Here is a 25,123-nt window from a genome sequence, read left to right on the forward strand (position 1 = left end):
AAGGCCAGCAGGGCTGATGAAGATCGTGCTAAGCTAAGGCTCTTTGCTTTAATCTGGGGGACCCAGGACCCTCTTTGATCAAAAAGGACTCCCAGGTAAGGAAAAACTGGTACCCTAGAAAGAATCTCCCCTTTACAAATAAATGATTTTTTCTGCAACATATTTACTCTGCGACCGATAATCATAGTGTGGGACTTGGAAACATTAATTTTCAAGTCTAGATTCTCCATAAAGGAGCCGAAGCGGTCCAGAAGAGTCTGTAGGCTAATCCCTGTTCGTGCTATTAGGACGGCATCGTCCGCGTATAGGAGGGCTGGAATCTGAGCTCCTCCCTCACGGGGTACATCAGCCAGTCCTGTTTCTAGGTATTTCCCCAGTCCATTTATATAAATGGTAAAAAGAAGGGGGGCCAGGATGCAACCCTGGCGCACCCCCTTTTCAGATTTAAAACTTCCCGTGCACCTTCCATCCCTGGTAACTCTTATTTTTGCGTTGAGATCTTGGTGTAACCTTGCCATAAATGCCACCAAGGGTTCCTCTATGCCTAGCTCTAGTAGAATAGTCTATAACTTACTCCTGTTCACCAGGTCGAAGGCCGAGGAGAGGTCCATAAAGGCCAAATAAACTGACCCCTCCCCGGCCACCGTGTACCTGGAGACTAGAAGGTGGAGATTGGAGCATTGTTCCAACGTCCCCCTATTCTCACGAAAGCCGTATTGAATGTTCGAGAGTCCCCCGTTCAGTTCTAAATTTTCCCTTAGTTGAACCAAAAGGACTCTACCTAAGATTTTAAAAGTGGAGTCGATAAGGGAGATTGGGCGATAACACCCGGGGTCCTCCCGATTTCCCTTCTTGAAGATGGGAACTATTATGGATGTTGCCCAAGTTTGAGGTAGGGATCCTTCGTTTGCTGCTCTAAACACTCTGGTCAGTACTTTGCTCCAGAGTACTGGGCAATATTTAAAAAAGTCTGCCGGGACACCATCAGGGCCTGGTGCCTTGTTTTTTGTGGTATCCATAATGGCTTTAAGGACCTCCTCTTCCGTAAACACCACTGTGGCTGCACAGTGGACCACCTCAGTAATACTTGGGCAGTTTGATGGTTCACCCCCATAATTATTGCTAAAATGCTGTACCCATCTCTCATCGGGAATTACACAATCTGTAATCAGATTGTTCTCCCCTGAAAAAAAGGAGTGATTAATGATTTCCCAAAACTGTTTACTATTTTTTAGAACATCTACATTAAGTAGATCATTCCATGCATTGTTTTTAATTTCATTTTTCCTTGCCCTCACATTGGCTTTATAGGCCCGCCTCAGGTGAGAAATTAATTCTTTATCCCTATCCTTGGCCTTGAGGGCCAGTTTCAATTCTCTATGTGCCCTTGAGCATTTGCTATCAAACCATTTGTGGGGCTTTGTGGGGTACTGGGATTTGGGTTTTGTAAGATCCCTGGCGGTTTGTGCACAAATACAATTAAAAGCAGTGACAACCTGAAGGTTCGAGGCAGTTTGATCTAGACAAGTTTCTATCGGTCCCTCAATTTTAGGAAGTAAGGTTTCCATAAACTTTTCCTCCATGGCCATACCCCATCTGAGCCGTCTGCCCTGATCACTGGGCACCGCCATGGCGCAAACCCGGGGTTGGTCCACCTGTCTGCGCCATAAGTCACTCCAGTGTATTTCAGTTGACAGAGGGTTATGATCGCTATGGGGTGAGACAGTAACTTTATAGTCTCTTGTCTTTAAAATTAAGCCTACGGACATGAATATGTAGTCAATTATCGACCCCTTAGTTGTACCTTTAACGGTGGGGACCTTCTCATTAGTAGCAGTTTTGTATGATTCATATATATTAAAATTGGCACACAATAAGTCAAGTGACTCCCCCATTTTGGTGTGTTCAAAGTGAGGAATGCAGGCTCCAGCAGGGGAATCTGCATCTAATGGTTGACAGGGCAATTGACATTTGTGGCTATTAAAATCACCCATTAAAAAAATTTCGAAAGGAGTATGTGAATTTTGACTGTATTTGTTTATCAAGTTCACCAAACAATGCAAGTGTTCAAATTCATTTGGTCCACCCCAGGCGTTATAAAAATTAATTACTAGTATAATACAGCTCGGGGAGACTGTCCATTCTATTGCTAGGATGTTTGGGGAACCTGAATTCAATAAATTAAAAGTTCCTGCTAAATCTAAAGAAAAAAATGTGATAAGCCCCCCTTTTGCTCTCCCCGCGTTACTAGATCTAGCAGGTATTATAAAGCTTAGGAAGCCATCTAGGGAAAAGGAAAGTGAAGTGTCCCACGTTTCTTGCAGAACTATAATCTTATGTTTGGAAATGTATTGTATCCATGTAGGGTCCGATCTTTTAGCTCTTATTCCTGCAACATTCCAAGTCATGAATGTGCATGGTAGGGAAGTTACCCTCTCAGGCTTGGCTATTATAGGTGGTGTTAAGGGTGTAGGTAGTCAATCGTTTATATTCAAATCACTTAAGGGATTAAAGCGATTAACCAGGTCCATAATAGGGCCTGTGTTATGGTACGTAGATGAATTTCGACTCGCTTTCCTAGTTACAGTTTGCCACCCATTAACTGCTGGGCCCATATTGGGGGGGGCCATCCTATGTGAGTTGAAGCGGGGCTGTGGGGGATAAAAGAAACCTAATGGAACCGCCCTGAGACTGTCGTTTTCCTTAATGTCTGATCCATCCCAGAACAGGGTAATCGGGCAATGGTCATTATTAAAGTTTATCACCACACAGTCACCTTTCACATTTTTAGCCCGTTTTCCCACCCATCCTACCCTTCTCGCAGCTATGATGCTAGAGGATGTGTTTGAATCACCGCTACTTAGATCATCGCACCATTTTTTTACTTTTCCTATAAGTGCGGGAGTGGACTCCTCCTCGCCTTGCCTTAACGGGGGCACCCCTAGGAAAACAGCTACATAGGGTACTACCGCAGGGGGCAGATTTAGGTGAATCTTGCTTTCCAAGTAACTAGTTTCCCCTGATGTTGAGGGGACCTCCTGTCGGGTGATAGGTATGGGTGGTTGGGGGACCTGTAGGCCTACAATATCTGATTCCATGGGCTCAGGAGTGGCCACAAGGAGTGGTAAAGGTAACTGCTGTGCGCTGTGACATTCTACGTCCTTTTTATCACCAAAAGACAAGCTATCAAGATTTTTTGCTATATCGTCTATCAAGGCACATTTTTTTAGCAAGCCTTCGAGACATGTGTTCATAGTATCTACTATGTCCTTTGCAATTCCCACTAAAAAGGGTTCAATCCGTTCCTCAAAAAGAGCCTCCAGAAGGTCCTTCAGGGACTCCTCCATCCCATGACTAACTCGAGGAGGGACCTCCCTCTTCTTACGTTTTTTCGAGGACAATTTTGAATTTCCCAATGGGTCCGGAGTCACAGTGGGAAGCAAAGTTTGGGATGCACAAGCTTGTGGTAAAGTGGAAACAGTAGCAGTTGTGGGTTTCGTTATAATGACATCAGGCTCTAGGGGAATGGCTTGTGCTTCGGGTAATATAGATGTGGAAGGGGACTTAGCTAATATACCCAGTTCTTGCTGTGCTGTGGCGATTTCTTTAGTTAAAGCCCCCACCGCAGAAGTAAGGTAGGACAAGATGGAGTCAGATTGTTTTGCCACTTTAGCCTTTTTCCCACCATCATCTGCGGTAGCTCCGCTTTTCCGCTTACCCATATTAGCAGGAAATGTACGGTGGGTAGCCCAGCCCTGCCTGGTCTTGCCGTGGACTGCCGTAGACTGTCCCGCCCTTGTCCCGGGCTTCTCCCGGGCTGCTCCCGGGCTGCTCCTGCGCGCTCCTGCATCGCGGGGGGAAGTCCTGGTCTTTATGCGCCGCCTGGCGCCAAAACGTGGTCGGCTTCTTCCTCCCGCTAGGAACTCTGGGGGATGTAGTCTTTTTCCCAGCTGGAAGGCGGCGGCGCTCGTTGGCAGAGAGCGCCGCGGCTCATTCCTGGCTCCTGGCTGCAAGCGGTCCCTTCCGCCAGCAACGCTGCACCCTGGTGAGTGCGCTGTGTCCCCCGCTCTGCCGGGGGAAGTCCTGGTCTTTATGCGCCGCCTGGCGCCAAAACGTGGTCCGCTTCTTCCTCCCGCTAGGAACTCTGGGGGATGTAGTCTTTTTCCCAGCTGGACGGCGGCGGCGCTCGTTGGCAGAGAGCGCCGCGGCTCCTTCCTGGCTCCTGGCTGCAAGCGGTCCCTTCCGCCAGCAACGCTGCACCCTGGTGAGTGCGCTGTGTCCCCCGCTCTGCCGGGGGAAGTCCTGGTCTTTATGCGCCGCCTGGCGCCAAAACGTGGTCCGCTTCTTCCTCCCGCTAGGAACTCTGGGGGATGTAGTCTTTTTCCCAGCTGGACGGCGGCGGCGCTCGTTGGCAGAGAGCGCCGCGGCTCCTTCCTGGCTCCTGGCTGCAAGCGGTCCCTTCCGCCAGCAACGCTGCACCCTGGTGAGTGCGCTGTGTCCCCCCAATGGGACCTATAAAATCTAAGCAGATGGTGTGCCACGGAATTTCGGGGAACTGCAACGCACCCATCTCAGACCCCACAGAAACCTTAAGTCTCTTCTCACCCACCTTGCAGGTAGAACAGTCCTCAACCCATGAGGAGACCATGGAGTCCATACCGGGCCACCAGAAGTTCAGCTTGAGACGCTGTTGCGTCAGGGTTTGGCCAAGGTGACCCTCATGTGCTAAGGAGATGAGCTTTGGTCTCAAGTCAGCAGGAGGCACAAATTTGTCACCACGCATTATGACGTTGTCATTGCAAACAGACAAATCATCAATGACTTTAAGAAAAGGACGGACAGAGACATGGAGACAGCTCTCCCTGCGGGAACCCAACTTGATAAGCTGGATAACTTCCTGTAACACGCTATCCCTAGACATGGCATCAACCCACTCAGAACGAGAAAAGGAGCTCTCAGAAAGTAGAAGAACATCGTCGATCCAGGCAACATTTTCGTCATAACCCTCCAGACTGAAACCAACATCAGAACCAGACGGAACAGCCAACCTAGACAGACAGTCGGCCTGGAAGTTCCTCCACCCAGAGATGTGAGAAATGTCAAAGTGGTATTCCTGGAGTTTAGAGGCCAACCTTGGAGAACCAAATGCCCCACCCCCGGGAGAAAGAATGCGGATGAGGGGTTTATGGTCAGTCTTAAGGTTGAAGCGGGTGCCCCATAGATATGGTCGAAAGTGATGAGCACCCCACGCAGCAGCCAAAGCCTCTTTCTCAATAACAGAATAGTTCTGTTCACATTTTGAAAGGGTACGTGAGGCAAAGGCAACCGGCCTGTCGCCATCCTTGTGGGACTGAAGCAAAACTGCACCGAGGCCACAGGCACTGGCATCCACCAACAAAGTGGAGGACTTGGCAGTATCAAAGGGTGCCAGAACCTTAGCATTGCAGATAGCCTCCTTAATCTCATTGAAGCAAGCTTCCATTTCAGGACCCCATGAGAACTTGCAACCCTTCTTCAGCAAGGTTCTCAGAGGCAAGGTCTTCTCTGAGAATTTCTCCACAAATTTGGAGTAGTATTCGATCAAGCCCATGAATGACTGCAACTGGTCCTTGTCAGACGGGCAAGGGGCTAAGCGTATTGCATCAAGAAGATTCTTCTTGGGTCTGACGCCATTGACTGAAATTTCATGTCCCAAGTACTCAATGTTCTCCACAAGAAAAGAACACTTCTCCCTACGTAATGTAAGGCCAGTGTCCCAGATTCTGTGTAGAACATTCCTGAGAACAAGGTTGTGATCAGCCACAGACTCTCCAAAGACCAAGACGTCATCTTGAAAGAATACCACATTTTTGAGTCCCTTAAAGATTTCGCTGACCAACCTTTGGAAGACACTCGCCGGCGCCGCCGACATCAACCCAAAGGGAAGACGAGTAAATTGAAAGATCCCCTCTGGAGTGATGAAGGCGGTAAGATGCTTCGAGGACTCATGGAGCTTAACCTGATGGTAGGCGCTCTTCAGGTCGAGTTTTGAGAAATATCTCGCCCCCTGAAGAGTGGAAACCATCTCCGTAATGTTGGGTAAAGGAAAGGTGTCCGCAACGACACACTTGTTTAGGGACCTGAGGTCCACACAGAATCTCAATTTTCCGTCTGATTTTTTAGAAATCACAACGGGTGAAACCCATGCCGATGCTTCTGTAGGCTCAATTACACCAAACTGGAGCATCTCTTCAATTAAGAGTTTTACCTCACTACGGATTGAGATGGGAATCCTCCTTACACGATGTTGCACAGGCAAACTTCCCTTCTTCAACTTAATAAGGTGGGCATACCCCCGAAGTTCACCCAACTCCTCCCTGAACACAGACCCAAATTCAGACAAAATGAACTCAATAGAGTCATCATCAACCACCATTATTTGGTTCTTTGCCCTAGGATTGATGACGATGTAGAGGTCATATTGATGTACCCACTCTAGAATGGGCGGACCATCAATGGAAACATAAATTTTCCCAAAAATAGACCTTTTCTCAAATGCAATCTCAGATTCAAACAAACCAAGGATTTCAATTTTCTGGCCATTGAAACCCTTAGGGGAAATATCACTGCGGTGTAAATTCACCCCTTCCCAAAAGGCATCGAAAGTAGACTTGGGTATAATGGTATGTCGAGAACCAGTGTCAACCATCAACAACACCTCGTGGGAGTCAATCTTGAACATGGCTTTGGGTCTGGTCTGTCTCGGATCATCACAGATGACATCAACATCGTCAATGACCAGAAGCCTATCGGGTTCCACTCCAAAATCATCAGCGTAGTCATCAACAATATTCACTCTCTGTCTAGCTTTGGCCTTGCACATCTTGGAGAAATGTCCAACTTTCCCACACTTCAAACACTCTTTGTTTGAGGCAAAGCAAAACCTGGCGTCGGAAGAGTGACTGCTACTGCCACACCTGTTGCAGACTTTGCTTACTGAGGTTTTCTTGACAATGGGTCTGGGTCTGTTTTTTACTACAGCAACATTGTCTCCAGAACAGTGCTCACACCCCGCAACGCCACCTTTGTCGGTAACCACAGAAACTTCTTGATGTGGAGTAGATTTGTGCGAATCAAGGACCTTCATGCACTTACTAGACTCCTCAATTACTTTGACCAGATCAATTGTGTCTTTCAAGGTAGGGTTCTTGGCTGCCCATAGCCTCTCTTGGATTTTCTTACTTGAGCACTGGACGACTAATTGATATCTTATGAGCTCGTCGTTCATAGAACCGAACTTACACTTTATAGAAAGCTCTCTGAGTCTGGCCACAAAATCATCTATGGTTTCTGACTCTTTTTGGCGTTGTGTATAGAATTTATATCGGTTCATAATCAGATTCTCCTCCTTTGCAAATCTGATCTCCAAGCGATCAACCGCTTCCTTAAACTCATCAATGTCATGTCCGCTAGCTCCAAGTGTGATAGGTAGAAATCTAAAAACCCTCTGCCCTTCCTTGCCCAGAGTGCTCAAAAGGATAGCTTTTTTTCTTTTGGGTGAAAATTCCTGTCCATCAAGTGCTTCCAGGTAATTGTCAAACATGATGTACCAGTCTTCCCAAGGTATCTCAGGGACACCAGGTTCAGGTAAGAACTGAGGAGGCAAAGTTACCACAAATTGTTGTGCCATGTTCGCTGATTGTAGAGTGAAAACAATATAACCACAGGTTTTGCACAACAGAACAAAGTTTGAGATTATAGTAACATACCTCTTACCATTTACAAAGTGTCCAAAACGATACTATAGCACTGCGACAGGGCCAGGCAGAAATTTGAAGGCGAAACGAGGAAATTCCGCTTTAAAACCACCAAAAACGGCTGCCAGACGAAGTCGAGACTTGGGATGTAAACACTTGAAGGCAAAGATGGCCGCCGCCGAAAACGAGGCTTGGATTGCAGTTGAAATGAGGCTTGAAGGGCAAACACCTGAAGATAAGATGGCCGCCGCCGAAAACGAGGCTGAAAGTGCCCTCGAACGAGGCTTGGAACGCACAAGGAGCGTCTCTCTGCTAACGCCAGGCAAACGCGCTGCGCTCGCCTCCGCTGACTCACGCGCTGACTCTCTGACGTCAGCGCTGGTGCGTCTCCAGGACAACAGACAACAGTGTCTCGAGCGTGGCTCACACACCGGTCAGACACGCGCTGAGCTCGCTCCGCTGTCACTCACCGGTCAGATACGCGCTGCGCTCGCTCCGCTGTATGGATGACATCAGCGCTGGTTAAGCTCGAGCTCCGCTCCGCTTTTCAGTCCAAATGCCAAACAATATAATTACCCCAGACGGGCGTCTTCACTGGGAACCGAAGCGGACCAAAAGGACATTGACGAGGTCTGCACGCCGTAGATTCGTTTCTTGTTGAGGAAACTCCGTTAAAAACTGCTTTCCGCTGGAAATCTTGAAACCAGGCATCAAGATGAGGTCTTCAGTGATACTGGCCAGCAGGTAACGTCGCCAAAATTGTAGTAAATAGCTGGAGACCACAGGTGCAGCAATAGAGGTTTATTGCAGGAAAACAGAATGAAGTAACCTCAACACAAGCTGGCCAGGCACAAACTGTCACCAGCTAGAACACTAGAAGGAGACAGAGCCATGTACATTCTGGAATGGGTGACACAGGTAAGAACTATGGTGGAGTAAAGGAAATAGAAGAAAGATAAATATACAACAGATGTCCGCTATTCCCGCTACTGTTTTCACTCACTGTGGAGCCACTGGAGGCTATGTTCTGGGTGAAGGATGCAGGATGGTGGAATCCGTTTAGGTGATAGCACATATATTATCTCACTAAATGCAGATGAACTCCCCCTATACCTATGAGATTTATGCCCAATCCAAAGGGAGGTAGAATGCTGCCATGTCTGGGCTGGTTGTCAATGTGTCCAAGTCCTGCCTCTACCCGTTTGGCGTGGACTCTACCGGCCACATTACAAACTCAAAGGCACAGACGTTAAGTGGCAAATGCAGACCTCTTGATACCTAGGTATCTGAATATACCACTGCCCAGAGGACTTGCTCGAAGGCTTTACTACCTAGCCACCCAGCTGCAATGGGTATCCCGTTTCCTCTCAGAGCAGTACTTGGCAGACACCGTGACCGTCCTCCCGGCGCTGGCCCACCAAGCCATACTTTCCCTATTCCACCCATGAAATAAGTGAAGGCCACCGCACCAGCTGCTACTACACGTAGCAGACAGAGGCTACAGCAGATGCTTACTTAGCTGAAAGTGTAGCGCGGTGCAGGGAGAATGCCCTGGGCCTGCACAGAATCCCAATTGCAGAATGATGGAACACAATATTGCAAGAACTACTGAGAGGGGGTGGGACCCCAGAGCTCGAAGCAGAACCGACAACAAACAGGTAGTAACGCGGTCCTCCCTGCGCATGCTTTGACAACACTCTTTAACACTGCCTTTCGCATGCAAGATGACCACATGCCATGCACATGGGGGTAGACTTGGTAACAATCAAAAACAAGTCCACTAGGCAAGCAGCGAGTGCTGCCAGCAAGCCATATAAGGAGCACACGCCAGCCCCAACAAATGTAACAATCCAGGAATTAACAGTTACCCGGAGATGCCTTACTGACCTAATCTCAATATCACTGAAAAGCTGCACACTCACACACAGTCTCATTTACAGGCATGATGCCCTCCGGTGAAAGGCAACAAATAACATAACATATGTATTTGTAAAGCGCACATTCACTCAGAGGTCTCTTGGCGCTGAATAACAAATGTTCATTGTTACCCAACTCAATGGTACTCATTATATCAACCTCAGATGGATAAAAGGCTGAGTGGACCCGCTGGGATTGAACCTGTGACCATGAGGTTGAGCACAGGCCCCTGCAATGGACGCATTAGTCCACTGAGCCACCAAATCACAGGTCACTCTTCACCTGTTGGAATTTAGCAACCACATTAGCTGTATGTAATATATGAGACTAAAGTTTGAACCCAGCGCTTTACACTGCACACCAGCAGCAACTATCACTGAAGGTATAATGTGGCATAGTGTGCTGTACTGTATAAGTTATGCTTGCATATTTATAACTGTAATGTTGTTATAGACAAATACAATAAAACAGATTCAAACAAAAAACAGACGGCAGGATAACCTTGCACTCACTGCATCAACTTGGTGATGCAGTGAGCACAAGTTAAGTGGTTTTATTTATTTTATTCTACATATACCATAATCTGCTGACCTTCACCCCACATCCACGACGACCCACCGTCCACTGGTACTGATCTTGTTCTTGTAGCAGAAATTGTACATTTTGAAATTCTGATCTCATGTTATTTTTTATTTGTCAGAGCAATAAAGATCCTCTTTCACATCATCGCCTATGGAATAGAGAGAGCTGCTGCAGAATGTTATTACTTTATAACTGAAAAACCTATGAGAACAAAGTTTAACATTTATGTTGAGTTTTACATTTTTATAGTGTTTAAACATTGCCAATAATTGCGGAATAAAAGTTTGAAGAATGGATTTAAAATAACCTTGAAGAACGAGTGAAATAATAATGCAATGCTGCTTGCTTTGTTCACTATTTAGTATTTGCATTATAGTTATAACTCTTTTTCAATACATACTGAACTTCCAGTGGTACCAAGGACACCATATATGCAGTGTATTGAAAGTGGTCACAAATTTAGTCACAAATAGAAACATGCAAATACACAAGCAGAAACTCACACAAATTCACATATACAACCATAGACACATACATTCAAAACATAAGCACACATACGTAGACACAGTTTAACAAACAATTAGACACACATAAACAATTAAACATACTACATACACAGTTACACACAAAACACCCACATACACATACATTATATAGACAGAGACACATAGATATTTCAGAGACACATAATCCCTTCAATTACCAAACACAATCCTCTTCAAACGTACACAAACATGTGCACACTCACAAACAAGTTTGCACACATAGTCACATAGAAAGACATATACACACAGACTTACATTCACCCAACAGTTAACCCAAAATATTAGACATTCATACATACATGCTGAAATATCTATAAGTAAATATGACAGAAATATTGACATATATTCACACACACATTTATACAAATGTTTACTGTCACAGACAAACCCATACAAAGAGATAGACCGACACATGCACTTCAACACAAAGATCCACTCTGACAAATATACATATACACCCAGTCTTAAAAGCACCCTACACTCACACTAACAACCCATACACACATACACATATTTCCAACATGCAGAGCTCCATACATAGGTAGACACACATTACTACTATGAAATGCACATTCACAAAATCATATACACATACATACATACACAGTGATTTATACAAAGTGCGCATGCACACAGACACACAAATACACACTAACCTACATGCTCCAACTCACAAACCATATGCTACATGTACAGTCATATCTTCACACCCATTCTCATACAGATAAACCTGCTCATATAGAAAAACATATCATAACACACATACAGGCATGCACAAATATGTACAAAAGCACATACATACAAACACACCAAACCCACACACACATGCAACATTCTCACATTCTTCTACACTTACTCACATGCTCACAGACAAAAATATATACCCAGCCACACACTCAGTAACAGACACACCCACCCACATACATACATACACACACAGTCACACATATACATACAGACACCACCCAAAACTCTCTATCTCACACATACCCAGACATGCACGTACACACACCATCACACACATAACCTCACAAACATGGACACACTCATAGTTACACACTCACACTCAGCAACACACACATAAAGACTCACACCAATACACACCCCTTTACACATTCTATCATATACACAGAAACTCAACTATACCTAAATACACACACACACACTGAGTCACACATACACCCAGACACACAACTATACACACCACCACACCTCATTCCCTCATGCATACAGCCACACACAACTGCCCACACACCCATGCACTGAGTCAAACATACACCTAGGCATGCACCCACACACATTCTCTCACCCAAATACACACGCAACTACACCTACAGAAACCAACACATACAAAATCACTCACACACACACACACACAGCTACATATACACACTTTGGCAGACATTCCAGTACACACACTCACAGACACACAACTGAATCCACGCCCACATCACCACACACTTAGTTGTATACAGACATCCCCACATACTTCATCACACACAGAGCGAGACAAACCTCTTACATGCATGTCCACAGACAGTGGAGTGTAGGAGCACAGAGTAGAGTTGAGGGTTGTACAGTAGAGTGTAGGAGCATAGAGTAAAGTACAGTGTGGTATAGTGGCACAGAGAGTAGTGGAGTCTATTAGAGTGGAGGTACATATAGTGGAGAACAGTTTTGTAGAGTAGAGTTGTGTAGATCATGGTGTTGTACAGTGTCATACAGTGGTGCAAAGTGTCATGCAGTGCAGTAGAGTGGAATGTAGGGATGTAGAGTGGCATAGCATAGAATGGAGTAGTGTTTTGTAGAGTAGAGTGGTGTGGAGAAGAGTGAACTAGTGTATCAAACAGCGGAGAAAAGCCGTGTAGATGGGACTAGTATGTTGTAGAGTGTCAGAAGTGTTGTACAGTGGCAAAGAGTAAAGTCAAATAACAAGAAAAGTAGGGGAGGGTCTAGGGGGGCAATATTTAAAGACCAGTTACACTCCCTACCCCTAAGTACAAACCTAACTGATTGAAGGGAGAACAACGGTCTGAGGAGTGTGACAGAAGGCACCTATGTGGGAGCACATACAGTTCACAAGTTGTACAAAACTTATCCCAACCCAGGCTAGAGTAAGGTTTCCATCAGCCCACCCATTTGGCGGAGCTTCGTCATTTGGAGAACCAAGAGAGAAGGGTCTCATATAGCCCAGTGGTACACAGGCTACATGTACAAAGGTAATGGACCTCTCACTCTCTAGATGACTCAGCCTCTGTGTTTGTCCAAGGTTTGAGGACCGGTGGAGTGCAAGTGATATGTGCAAGTGTGATAAAAATGACTAGAAGGACAAAAAACATGTTTATTAAGGATTGTCCTAATGCCATGTAATAAAAACCGCCTGATAGTTTGGAAAGATTTTTACTATCGTTTGGCTAGGGGTGAGGTCAACATGTTTCAGCCGAGAGGGTTAGTGACCCGGCTTTCTTCAGGACGTAAAGGTGGTATGTGCTACTGCAAATGTATCAATTTATGTGAAAAAAAATAATATATTAGTACGAAGAAAATTAATCAGTGGTTTATTAACCACCCTACCAGACATATATCTCATATGTGTGTGGTTTCCAAAGTTATTTCTTCATCCCTGTTGAAAAAGAAATATTGTCAAGGATAATAATACTCAGCTTGAGGAGGGAAACGGTAAACAGTGCTCGAAAACAGGGAGGTTCAATCTGTCACTTGGTTGTGCAAAACATTGTACACACCTACTCCCATTAGCCATAAAGTGCTGATGGTGGTAAATATAATTGTAATGAAATGAAGGTACTCACCCAGCTTTTTGTGGGGGTAAGCCTCACCTCGCCCGGCAACCGCTCCATGTATGAGGCCCCGCTCTAGTGGTAAAATACAAATCATGCGGGAACAACAAGTGATTACATATTCTAACTTGTATAACCCTAGAGAACTCACTAAAGACCTTTATCTTGAGTGACCACAAGCCGTGTTGTTCCAACAAGTGGACCCAACTGACCCCCACTAAATTTGTAGGCGGAAGCCAAGTCCGCCTACAAATCTTCCATCAAGTCCTATCACGACGATATTCTGGAGGCAAAAAATAACTATTTTGCCAACAGAATTGAGTCAGCATCAAGCTCCTGTAAAGAAATCTTTACCATCGTTAAGGAGTTTGTCTCTCCTAAATCCAGCACAGCTCAGCACAAGTTTTCGGAACCTTGGGTAAAGGAGCTGGCTATTTTCTTCACTACTAAAATCAAACTGATTCAAGAATCTTTCCCTCCCTCTGTTCCCAGCTCATCTCTCACCGATTGTAATCCATCCTCCTTTTCATCTGATTCCTGCCCCGTTTTATCGGAGTTTCCAGTTCTATCGGAATCTATTTCTCTGGATCTCCTACTTAGGATCAAATCAGGCTCTCCATTGGACCCCTGTCCGGCGACCTTTCTAGCCAGCAACGCCAAGATTCTGAACTCGTTAATTAATCCTGTTCTTAATCTGTCTTTGACAAGTGGCACTGTCCCGCCGGCCTGGAAGAAGGCAATGGTTGTTCCACTCTTGAAAAAACCTGGCCTTGATCCGGAGAAACATGCCAACTACAGACCCATATCTCTCCTGCCCAGTTAAGCTAAGATCGTCGAGAAGCACGTTCACTCTGTGCTCCCCTCCTTCCTTGAAGACCATGGGTTACTCCACCCTACCCAGTCAGGCTTCCGCTCCAATTTGAGCACTGAGACCGCTCTATTGGAAGTAAATGAAGCCATCAAGGAAGCTCTCGACTCAGGCGGAAGAGCTATGCTGGTGAAGTTTGATCTGTCGGCGGCCTTCGACACCGTCCCTCATGAGGCCCTCTTGAGGAGACTTTACGAGATCGGTCTCAGAGGGACGGTGTTGAGCTGGCTGTGATCTAACCTAGCGGGTCGTCGACAAGTGGTCTGGGCCCCCCGTACTCTGCCGAGGTGCCGCCGATGGATGTTGGAGTCCCACAAGGGTCGGTGCTTAGCCCGACCCTCTTTAACATCTTTATGACTCCATTGGTGGTACTGGCGGAGTCTCTGGGTGCCCAGATCATATCATACGCTGACGACACCCACCTTCTCTTCACCTGTAAAAAAGGCACGGAGTTCGACGGGGAGAGCATCCGTGGTTGCCTTGGGGCTGTCTTTGACTGGTTTCAGCGAAGCAGCCTCAAGTGCAACCCCGACAAATCGGAGGTGCTCTTCTTTGGTTGTCAGGTAGACCCGCCTTGGCAGGAATGGTGGCCAGTGAGTATGTCACCCCCTTCTTCTTCCTCCACGGTTGCTAAAAACCTTGGGATTAAAATTGACAACACCCTATCACTGAAATCCCAAATTACAGGTCTCACCAGTACTTGTTTTGTTCTGTTAAAAATGCTGCGCAAATTCCTTCCTCTGCTCCCTTTGGTCCACAGGAAGCTGACGGTACAGGCTTTAATTTGTTCCAGGCTCGACTACTCCAATGTCCTCTACCTTGGTTTGCCAGACTACCTCCTGCACAAACTTCAGGTAGTCCAGAATTCCGCGGCAAGGGCCATTTTTGGCTTACCCCGCCATGCTAGGGCATCGGAGTTGCTTCTTTCCCTTCACTGGCTTCCTGTTAGGAAGCGGATTACATTTAAGGCTCTTACATTGGCCCATAAGGCACTCCATTCGGTAGGTGCCTATTACATTCAGAAACGGCTTTCTCTCTATAAGCCCACTCGATCTCTTAGATCTGAATTTCTTGGCCTGGGAACTGTTCCACCCATTAGGAGAGTCAGGATAGGTGGACGCTCGTTTAAACATCTTGCCCCTAAACTGTGGAACTCCCTTCCCGTCGATCTGCGCCGCATTCTCAATCTGCTGGCCTTTAGAAAGGCCTTGAAAACGTGGCTTTACAATCAATAACTGATATGTCCCCTGTTTCCTTATCTCTCTTTTCAGCCACGGGTCAGAAAACGCCGGGACACTCCTTGGAGTAGCCGTGCGCTATATAAGACACCCATTAACATTAACATTAAAGGTGGTGTTTATAGTCTGACCATCAAGTTCTTAGTGCCAGACTCTGTGGTTATGACCATGACGAAGTTTAAAGAGGGAAGCCATGGTCCTCATAAAAAGTGTTTGTACCATTTTACTCACTATAAAGGAGATATGGTGGCAAATAGCTAAACATACGTTGTTTTAATAGAAGCTGTGCATCTAGAGAGTAAGATGTCCATTACCTTTGTACATGTAGCCTGTGTACCACTGGGCTATATGTGACCCTTCTCTCTTGGTTCTCCAAATGATGAAGCTCCGCCAAATGGGTGGGCTGATGGAAACCTTACTCTAGCCTGGGTGTGGATATGTTTTGTACAACTGGTGAACTGTATGTGCTCCCACATAGGTACCTTCTGTCACACTCCTCAGACCATTGTTCTCCCTTCAGTCAGTTAGCAAAGAGTAAATTGCCATGAAGTTGATTACACTGTTCAGCAGGGGAGTGCATGGAGTAGAAGGGCTGTACAATATGGTAGAGTGGATTGGCATAGGATGCCAAACAGTTGAATGGTGTACAGTGAAGTGGCATAGATCATCATTTAGCATATTATGTTTGACATTAGAACTGCAAAATGAACTCCAAATCAAATTATGTAATTTTTATGTTTGTCGAATTGCAATTATTAAATTATATTGTACATTTGTGTTTGCCTATATTTTGGTTTAGTTTTTGCTGTTATAACACATTTATATTCTTTATAATAATGGTATTTGTTAAAACATTAAAAGAGGTTTGATAATTAATAAAATATAATTTGAATATTTACAATGTTTGCATAACCAGTATCTGTTTTAGGGTGTTTTTCTTTATTTTTGGATTATATTTTTATTGCCAATTACATCTTGTCATATTGCACATAATTATTTTAAATTATTACATTACATTTAATATTGTTATTTTAAAAATTATGTCAATACAATTATGCATATTATGTTATAAAACGAATGTGATTTGATTTAATTAGAAAACGTACTTTTAAAATGTATTTGTTTTATATAAATTCCGTTTAAGTTTTGTACATTTAGTTTTTGAATAAGTATAATTTATTTTAGTTTTTAAACTATTCTGATCATCCAAACATTTAATGTATTTTGATATAAATGTGCTTTGAAATATGATACATTTATTTAAATATTAATATAAAATAACATAATTACTAAAAAAAAATATTTCTCCATATTTCAGCAACTTTAACCATAATGTATTAAAAATACATTTTTATCACAATTGTACTGATGATTCGAAACTCTATATTTGTGCAGTGAATATTTGTCCAGTCTATAATTATATTTTAAATAAGTTGTACTAGGTATCAAACTTTTTATTGTTTTTATTTTTATTGAGCAGAATAAGCAATAAAAAAAAAGACGATTATTAACAGGATGTTTTGACTGATACTTTTCAATCCATATAAATAGTTTCCCCACAGCTATAGAAATCAACATGGATCAAATACCGATGCATTAAAGGGCCTATTACAACAGTAATCTGGCCGCATCAAGATAGTTTCAAATTTATTGTATTTTTTACCGTCACATTTTTTATTGTAGACATTTTGTGATTTGAATACAAAATCTATATTTTTGCCATACATTTTTTTTGACAACGGTGACTTTGAAGTCAGGTATTTTGTTGATCAATATTTCAGGTCAAAACTCTATTTAAATAAGCATTGGTTACGCATTGGTGTGCAATGTCTAATGCCTGCTATTTGTAATTTGGAACTGTTAATAAACGCTCAAAGACTTTATTTCTCCGTCCACAGAGAAAAACAAAATAAACACAAAAGAACAATGCATCAACATACACTAAAACCCCAACTAATCATTAAAGTTACAGTACAAAAGCATTTTAACTCTATCACTTTTTCCACTCATCTACATCAAAATAACACGCTCAATCTGACAAAAGGCTCAAGGAAAGCAAGACAATTATGTAAACAATTTTGGTAGCAACGTAATTCAGAAATCATACAGGTGTTAAAATGCGCTGAACATGATGTGATTTTTTGTAGTTTCTTTGGATTCCTCATTCGTACGACCTCCTGAAATACATTACATTTTCACCAAACTAACGCAATTTATTATTAGTACTTTTTTAAGGTGAGGTCTCCTCTTTTTTTCATTCTGAATATATTTAAGTGTTCTAATCAAGGGGATAGTTCTGGGTCGAATCTCTGTCCTCTAATAAAGTGTGTGCCGAGTTTTGCCTGGCTACTCAGTATACAATAAACATACTTGAGATCAGACAGACTCTGTCAGCAAGAGATGGTTTATTGGCAACCAAACACAAATATTCGTTGTAGTTTTATAGATATTTATTTCCCACGACAGAATGATGGCGCAGACACTATTTCTTGAACAGCATGACACAAAAGCATCACAGAGGGAATTGTGCTCCATTGAAATTACTTCAGTACTTAACAATTGCCATGATGTATTTTCTAGTTCACCTCAAGATGCTTTTCTGTCTAAGCAATATATTTTCTTCCTTTATGTCTTTTCAAGCTGGTAGTGAATTCTAATGAAGCTGACATATAAGCCATTTCTTGAAGAAAATATCTCTAACCTCATTGAAGTTTTATATAGAAATTGTTTCTTTATAAGAATGTAATAATAGGTTATATTATTTATATAATGCCATATTATTGTTTGTGTCTTGGTGACAGTGCCATCAAAAATAGGTCCTGATCGGCAGGTCTTTTGCATCGCATAGGGTATCTATCCTGCTTTAGGTAATTCGATTAACTTTTGGAATCAGAGAAATTGGAATTATCTAAAGGTGGTAATCGAGGGGAAATATGGAGTAAACTGTACAATTCACCTTTCTCTAGCATTAGGGCATATCGCTTTTTATAGCTGATAGTTAATCTCAGTTTGTCATTGAAAGGTCACAACTGGAGGTGTTTACGATGATGTATTTAGATTGGCCAGTAGACATCTGATTGCCCTATGTGAGAAGGAAGATGCTGCAGAGCTGTCTGTTTTTTAACTGTATACTGTAGCCACTTCCCTGATATAAATATATATAAATATTTTACACAAGAGTTAATTCATGCAAATCTTGATAAATGGCTTTCGGGAATTTTTAACACATTTTCTTTTATACTTTTTGTCTAATTTCTTTAGCAGGAAAATGGATCAAGTAGAAAATGTCAAGCAGACGAAAGACAAACACAAGAAAAAAGTATCATGCTCGATTTTTTAACTCCAAAGCATAACAAAAGTACAGTTTTTACGGAGATAGCCATCCAAGATAATTAACAGGCAGGCTAAGTGACATTTTTATGGTATAACCCACATAATGTTTTCATTCCGACAGCTTCCTGAGCCTGCATTAGATGTCATCTTCATGAAAGTAGCATGCATCACTTGGAAAATTGTAATTGTAATTGCATTTATGTAGCACTCACTGCTCCTCGTGCAGCACTGAAGCACTTTTGGCAAGTAACTTGATTCTCTTGTACACAAAGTAAGTGAATACTTCTTTGGTTTTTGATTATTGTTGGGATCAATCTGACGCTCTCAAGGAAATCACTCCATGCATGTACTCCCATTTATTTGTAGAAGATTAAAATAATAGGAACTACGTGTGATCCTTAGTGGGGGCTGTGTGAGGTCATGCAAAGGGTTGGTGGGATGAATAGATAGGCTGGAGTAGATAAGATATTGGTAGGTTACAGGGATATAGTTTCAAGGAAGGAAAAACTGTGAGCTATGACATTAGGTGTTGGCCATGTTGATATTGACAATACTTACATGAATATTTCTGTTTTTGTGGTTTAGGATATGTCCTGCTCTTTGATGTATTTCAAGTTGTTTCGTAGAAAGGTGTATCTGTTTTAATAAGAAACAAAATGCATGTTTTAACTCTCTAAAGGCGATTGCGGTACAGTACGTATGTTGTTAAATTGAGCATCTTGATACATATGTATTGCTTTTAAACTACTAAATTAGGACTGTAGTCACTGTCCAGCACCAGTCTAGAGGTAAGTATTTGGTGGTGTTTGAATAGTAATTTTGGACCTTAATTGCTGTTCAGCACCTGCCCTGAGGTAAGTACCCAGTTGAGTTAGAATAGTACATTTTCCCCTTAGTCACTGTCCAGCATCTGCCCTGAGGTAAGTACCCGGTGGAGTTAAAATAGTAATTTTGCCTCCTAGGGGCTCATTACGATGGCAGACGGACATAAGTCTGCCCGCCATCGGTGCGGTGGTTGGGACCACCCACCAGTAATGTGGCAATCTCACCACGAATATAGCAATGCACCCGCCAGTATGGCAGGCGCATCCTGGGCCATTAACATTGCCGACGCTGCTGCTGGCTGCAGCACCGTTCGCATTGCTAATGTGGCATGCACTACATTTCCCTGCATTGCGTGGCAGGCACCATGCGGTGCTTGCCACGCAGTGCAGGGAAATGCAGGTGGGTACCCCCCAAGTGCAGCAACACCTCCCCCCATCATTGCGGTGGTTGGGACCGCCCGCCAGTAATGTGGCAGTCCCACCACACATATTACAACGCTCCCGCCAGTAATGCTGAAGCATCCTGGGCCATAAACGTTGCGGAGTGCGGACGGTGCTGCTGGCTGCAGCACAGGTCGCAATGTTAATGTAGCATGCACTATACTTCCATGCACTGCGTGGCAGGCACCACACAGAGCTTGCCATGCAGTGCAGGGAAATGCAGGGGGGTACCGTGAGTACCCCCCAGTGCAGCAACACTTCCCCCAGAACAAGGGGGGCCTGCAACGGGCCCCCAAACCCCATCACCTCCAGCGTTTCCATGGCTGCATTGCGGCCATGGAAAGACCTTTCCTTAACCAAATCCTAATTTGGTGGACTGTGCCTGCTAGCCCCACCACCATTTTAGGCACCCTGCATCATCCGTCAGGCAGTGTAGTAGCAGACAGACTTTGTGTCTGCCACAGTACCCACCGCCATCATAATTGGGCGGTGGGGAAATCGCTTTGTGATGACGGAAGGATTGCCACTACCGGCCCGGCGGTGGTGAGCCTACCGCCATCCTAATCGGCCCTTTAGTCACTGTCCAGCACCTGCCCCAAAGTAAGTATCTGGTGGAGTTAGACTAGTAATTTTGCAGTATACTGACTGTTTAGCATGTACTATAATAGACATCTCTGGTGGTGTTAGAATATGATGTGTTCATCCCAGTGATTGCCCACCACTCTATCTGAGGGAAGAAGGTGGTTGAGGAAAAATAGTCATTTTTGATTATATAAAAAAATTAATGTGTGCTCTTAAGTTTTTTTATTTAAGTTAACATTTTGAAATTGTTTTGGAGGAAAAATATTTTTCAGTTTCATACAGTATTGTTTGAGATGGTAAAGTCTCGCTCTGGTAACAATCTCTGTGTGTCACAAATGCAATCAGGGTAGTAGTGGATGTAAAATGGTGGGCGGCCCTTTTTATACATGTCTGGTGTGGTAAATGAAAATTTAAACAAATGTATATGTTGGAATATACATTTATTAGTGAGTTTTAATGTTGATGTGTAGCTTATTATTTTATTCGTATAAAGAAAACATTCATTGCTCTTCGTGTTGTACTGCCACATGGCACTGGTGTAAATGCACAAATTTTGCATTTACAGAGGTATTAGTTATTTAACACCAACTTATAGTTGGTGGTAAATAACGAATCCTTAAAGCATAGAAGCACCCTTCAAAGTGCTTCCTATATGTCAGTTACAGATTCGGTAAATACCGAATCGGTAAATGATGATTCGGTAAATACCAAATCGGTAAATACCGATTCGGCATTTACTGAATCTTTAATTTGGCCACCTACACCAATAAAGCTTATTACCGGTCGGTAACGGACGAAATTCGTTTATTTCGGCCGTTACCGACCGGTAATAGCCTTCCTACATCTGGCCCCAAATACCCTATTGAAACGCTTGACTCTCATAGGGTAGCGAGGCAGAGCAGTCTAATGCCTACTCAAGGGAGGTGGTGTGGATTAGTAATCACCATTCACAGATAGTAACACTCAATGCTCAATAAATGATTGTCCCGTCTCTGTTCTTTCTTTTAAAAAAAGAAAAAGGTACATTTATTACACTCACACATTACTCAATACTATGCAGTAATTTAAAAATATACACACACTGATGGAATTTATTTGGGATAACCTTGTATAATCAGTCTTACCCAGGACAAAGGAGGGGATCTAATCCACCACTGTGTTTAAAAATTATCTTCTCCCAAAAGGCCAGATTTGAACATAACTTAGAGCAAAAGCACTTAATACTGGCACCAAAGTGAGCGTCATTTCATTTTGAAAATAAATGCAATGAGCACATATAACCTTGACTTAGAACACTTAATACTGGCAATAAAGTATGCAAACTTTGATAAGAAGCGGCTGTCAGTCTCATTATTTAAATAAAGCATTGCAAGAGTAAATATCTAAACATGACTGGGAGAGCTGTGTTCTCATCCTAACCGCAATTTACCCACAGCCCCTAAAGGGCATCGCATTTATAATTACATCATTTTGCAATTATAATCTTTCACCTCTTGAGGGTGTTGGCAGCATAATATTTATAGACGTTCAGATTTAAATACAGCAGTTTAAACATAGTCCCTAAAGGACATTTCTGTTATTATTGCATAAAGGTGCATTTAACACCTTTTACCCTAAAGGAAATTTCTCCACATGAAAAATCACATTGTTACATGTTAGACGGCAAGGACTGCAGCCATAGTCTTCATCCCTAAAGAGTGTATCATCATCACAATATTGAAGAACAAAGGTTCTAGCATATGAAGTTCTTTAAATAGAGCAAAACCATTGAGGGGGTATCTGTTTCAAGCCCTATTCAACTTATCATTCGATCTCTTTAACTTCTTTTTATGGGAGGCTGTGCTGCTCCTGCAGCTCCCTCCTCACCTCTAGATCCTTTTACTTTTGACCTTGTTCTCCTGGGGCCACCAGAAGCCAAAATAAGTGGTGTTGAGTAAGGACATTTTGGGCATTATGGAGCGCTGCTACTGGGCTTCATGAATTTTCTAGCAGTGGCTCTCCTGCTGGACTGTGGAGAGTTTTCTTGTTGTTCCTCCTTTTTTCGGGGAGGCTTCGCGTTGCACTTTACCTTGGGGTGCACTTACAATGTCGAAGAGCTGCTCAGAGAGCCGTCCCCCAGCAGCTCCTGCCAGTTGACTGCATGGCAGCTGATACTTCACTTTGATCGGGCAGATGCATGTGGTCGCTCAGGTTCCAGAGATGGGGTCCTGGACCTCTCGGAATTGTGTGGAATCGTCACCGCACTCCCTTTGATGGCATTTCTTCAAGGGGGCCGATGTATGGGGTCCTGGACCCAGTTTTCTTGTTGGGAACAGTGTAATGTCACTTCCCCTCTCTTCTTGATTTTCGGGGAGGGCACCCAAGACATGTGCCACCCTGGAGGAAGTCTAAAAATGGTGGCAGATTCCAATGTGCATTGTCGCCGATTCTCTCAAGCACAGGGAGCCAAAATTTACATGAAGATATCTTGGGCCCGTTGGGCCAATTTAGATGGTATTTGGCTTATTTAGCTCCTGGTGGTGAGCCCTTGTCACCTGGAACACTTTCATCAGGCCTCCTAGCCTAAAAGTATGACAGACTTCGTGGGGAGCTTTTTTCAATGGCTCCCTGCACCAGCCTTCTGCGCTGCTCTTCTTCTGGTCCTCTCTTTGGTGCCAGCCGCTTTGGTAATGCAAATGCAGGGGGGAAACCACAGGTACCCCCCCTGTGCACCCTCCACCTCTCCTTCACTCCGGGGGCCCGCCGCGGGACCCCGAAGTGAAGACTGCATGCCACGGAAAGGCATCTATCCTGGGCCGTCCTAATATGGCTGGCGGTGTCAAATAGACACCGCCACCATGTTAGACTTTTTCCGCCCCGGTCGCAAGGCGACCGGGGCAGAAAAGAAGCGGACGGTCTTTCCGTCCATGGCGGTCCCCCCGCCATACTAATATGGCGGGGGGCATTTAGCTGAGGATGGCTGGCGGATTGCCCCCACCAGGCCGGTGGTGGCCACTGCCAGCCTGGCGAGGGCAATCCGCCCACCATCCTAATGAGCCCCCATGTATTTTTACTTAATTGAGGTTTTTAGGGTGTAATGTTTGTGATATTATTTTTCTTTAAGTTATAGGAGATATTTGTATATATAATTGAATTTTAAAATGTTAAATTAAAATGTATAAACAAATGGAAAACATGTTTATTTGTATTTTATTTAAAAATAATTACATTTTTTAGACATTTGCATTTATAAGATTTTGGGATTAATAGAAAGGAACATTTTGTAGAAAATAGTGGTATAATTTTTCATTTCTGAATATTTTGTAATTCGGTTTTTTCTTTAAATGTTTTTTTCTGATTTGATTTTATTTATAAATGAATATGCTTTAAGAATTGTTGATAGTTTACTTGAGTAATGTTGTTATTTGAGTTTGAAACTTGGTTGACACTGGGGCCTGGTGTTTTATTTGATCACAACTCCCATCAAGGCTTTGTGCTCCTCACACCAGTCCCCAGTGTCAGCCATCTTTGCAGTACATTTCCATTCACTCCCATGGACTGCATAGTAACAGGTGTGCTCCCTGGGCTTGCTGGGAAGGTGTGTGGAGGACAGTGCATGATGGGAGTTGAAGTCAATGCAAGTACTCTACCTCCAACATAGCACAAAAAGATCATCAGGAATTGTGCTCACTTCAGAGTGATTGGAAAAGTACTGGCAAGGTGGCTGACACTGGAGACTTGTGTTTGCTGTGAGCTAAACGTACATAATGAGCTTGTGCCCCTCATACCAGTCACCAATTTCACCCATCTTCCGGGAACTCCATTCCATTCACTCTCAGGGAATACATTCACAGCTGCACTGTTGGCTGGGGAGGTATATGTAGGAAAGGGCATGATGTGAGTTGGAGTCATAGCAAACACCGTACCCACACCCAAAGCAACCCGTTCATCAGGGCCAATGGCTACCTGACAGTGAATGGATATGCCCCAGCAAGATGGCTGGCACTGTTACATGGTGTCATGTGCAAAAGGCATTGTTGGGAGTAGCATTCAAGTCCTAAATAATGCAGCATTGTTAGCCTCTTTGCAGCTACACTCCCCTCACTGTCACTGAGCCTTTGTCTATGCGGAGTAAGTAGGGCTGGGTGGGAGGAGGGGTGCAAGTTCCAGCAGCTGAACACAAGCACCCAAACCTCTTTACCCCAAAGATGTGAGCCACAAAAAGCAAGAAAACAGACTTGGGCAACTCATCTGTCCATGTAGGACAAGGACAATATACA

The sequence above is a fragment of the Lissotriton vulgaris genome, chromosome 9, assembly GCF_964263255.1.
Source record: "Lissotriton vulgaris chromosome 9, aLisVul1.2, whole genome shotgun sequence".
NCBI classification, from domain to species: domain Eukaryota; kingdom Metazoa; phylum Chordata; class Amphibia; order Caudata; family Salamandridae; genus Lissotriton; species Lissotriton vulgaris.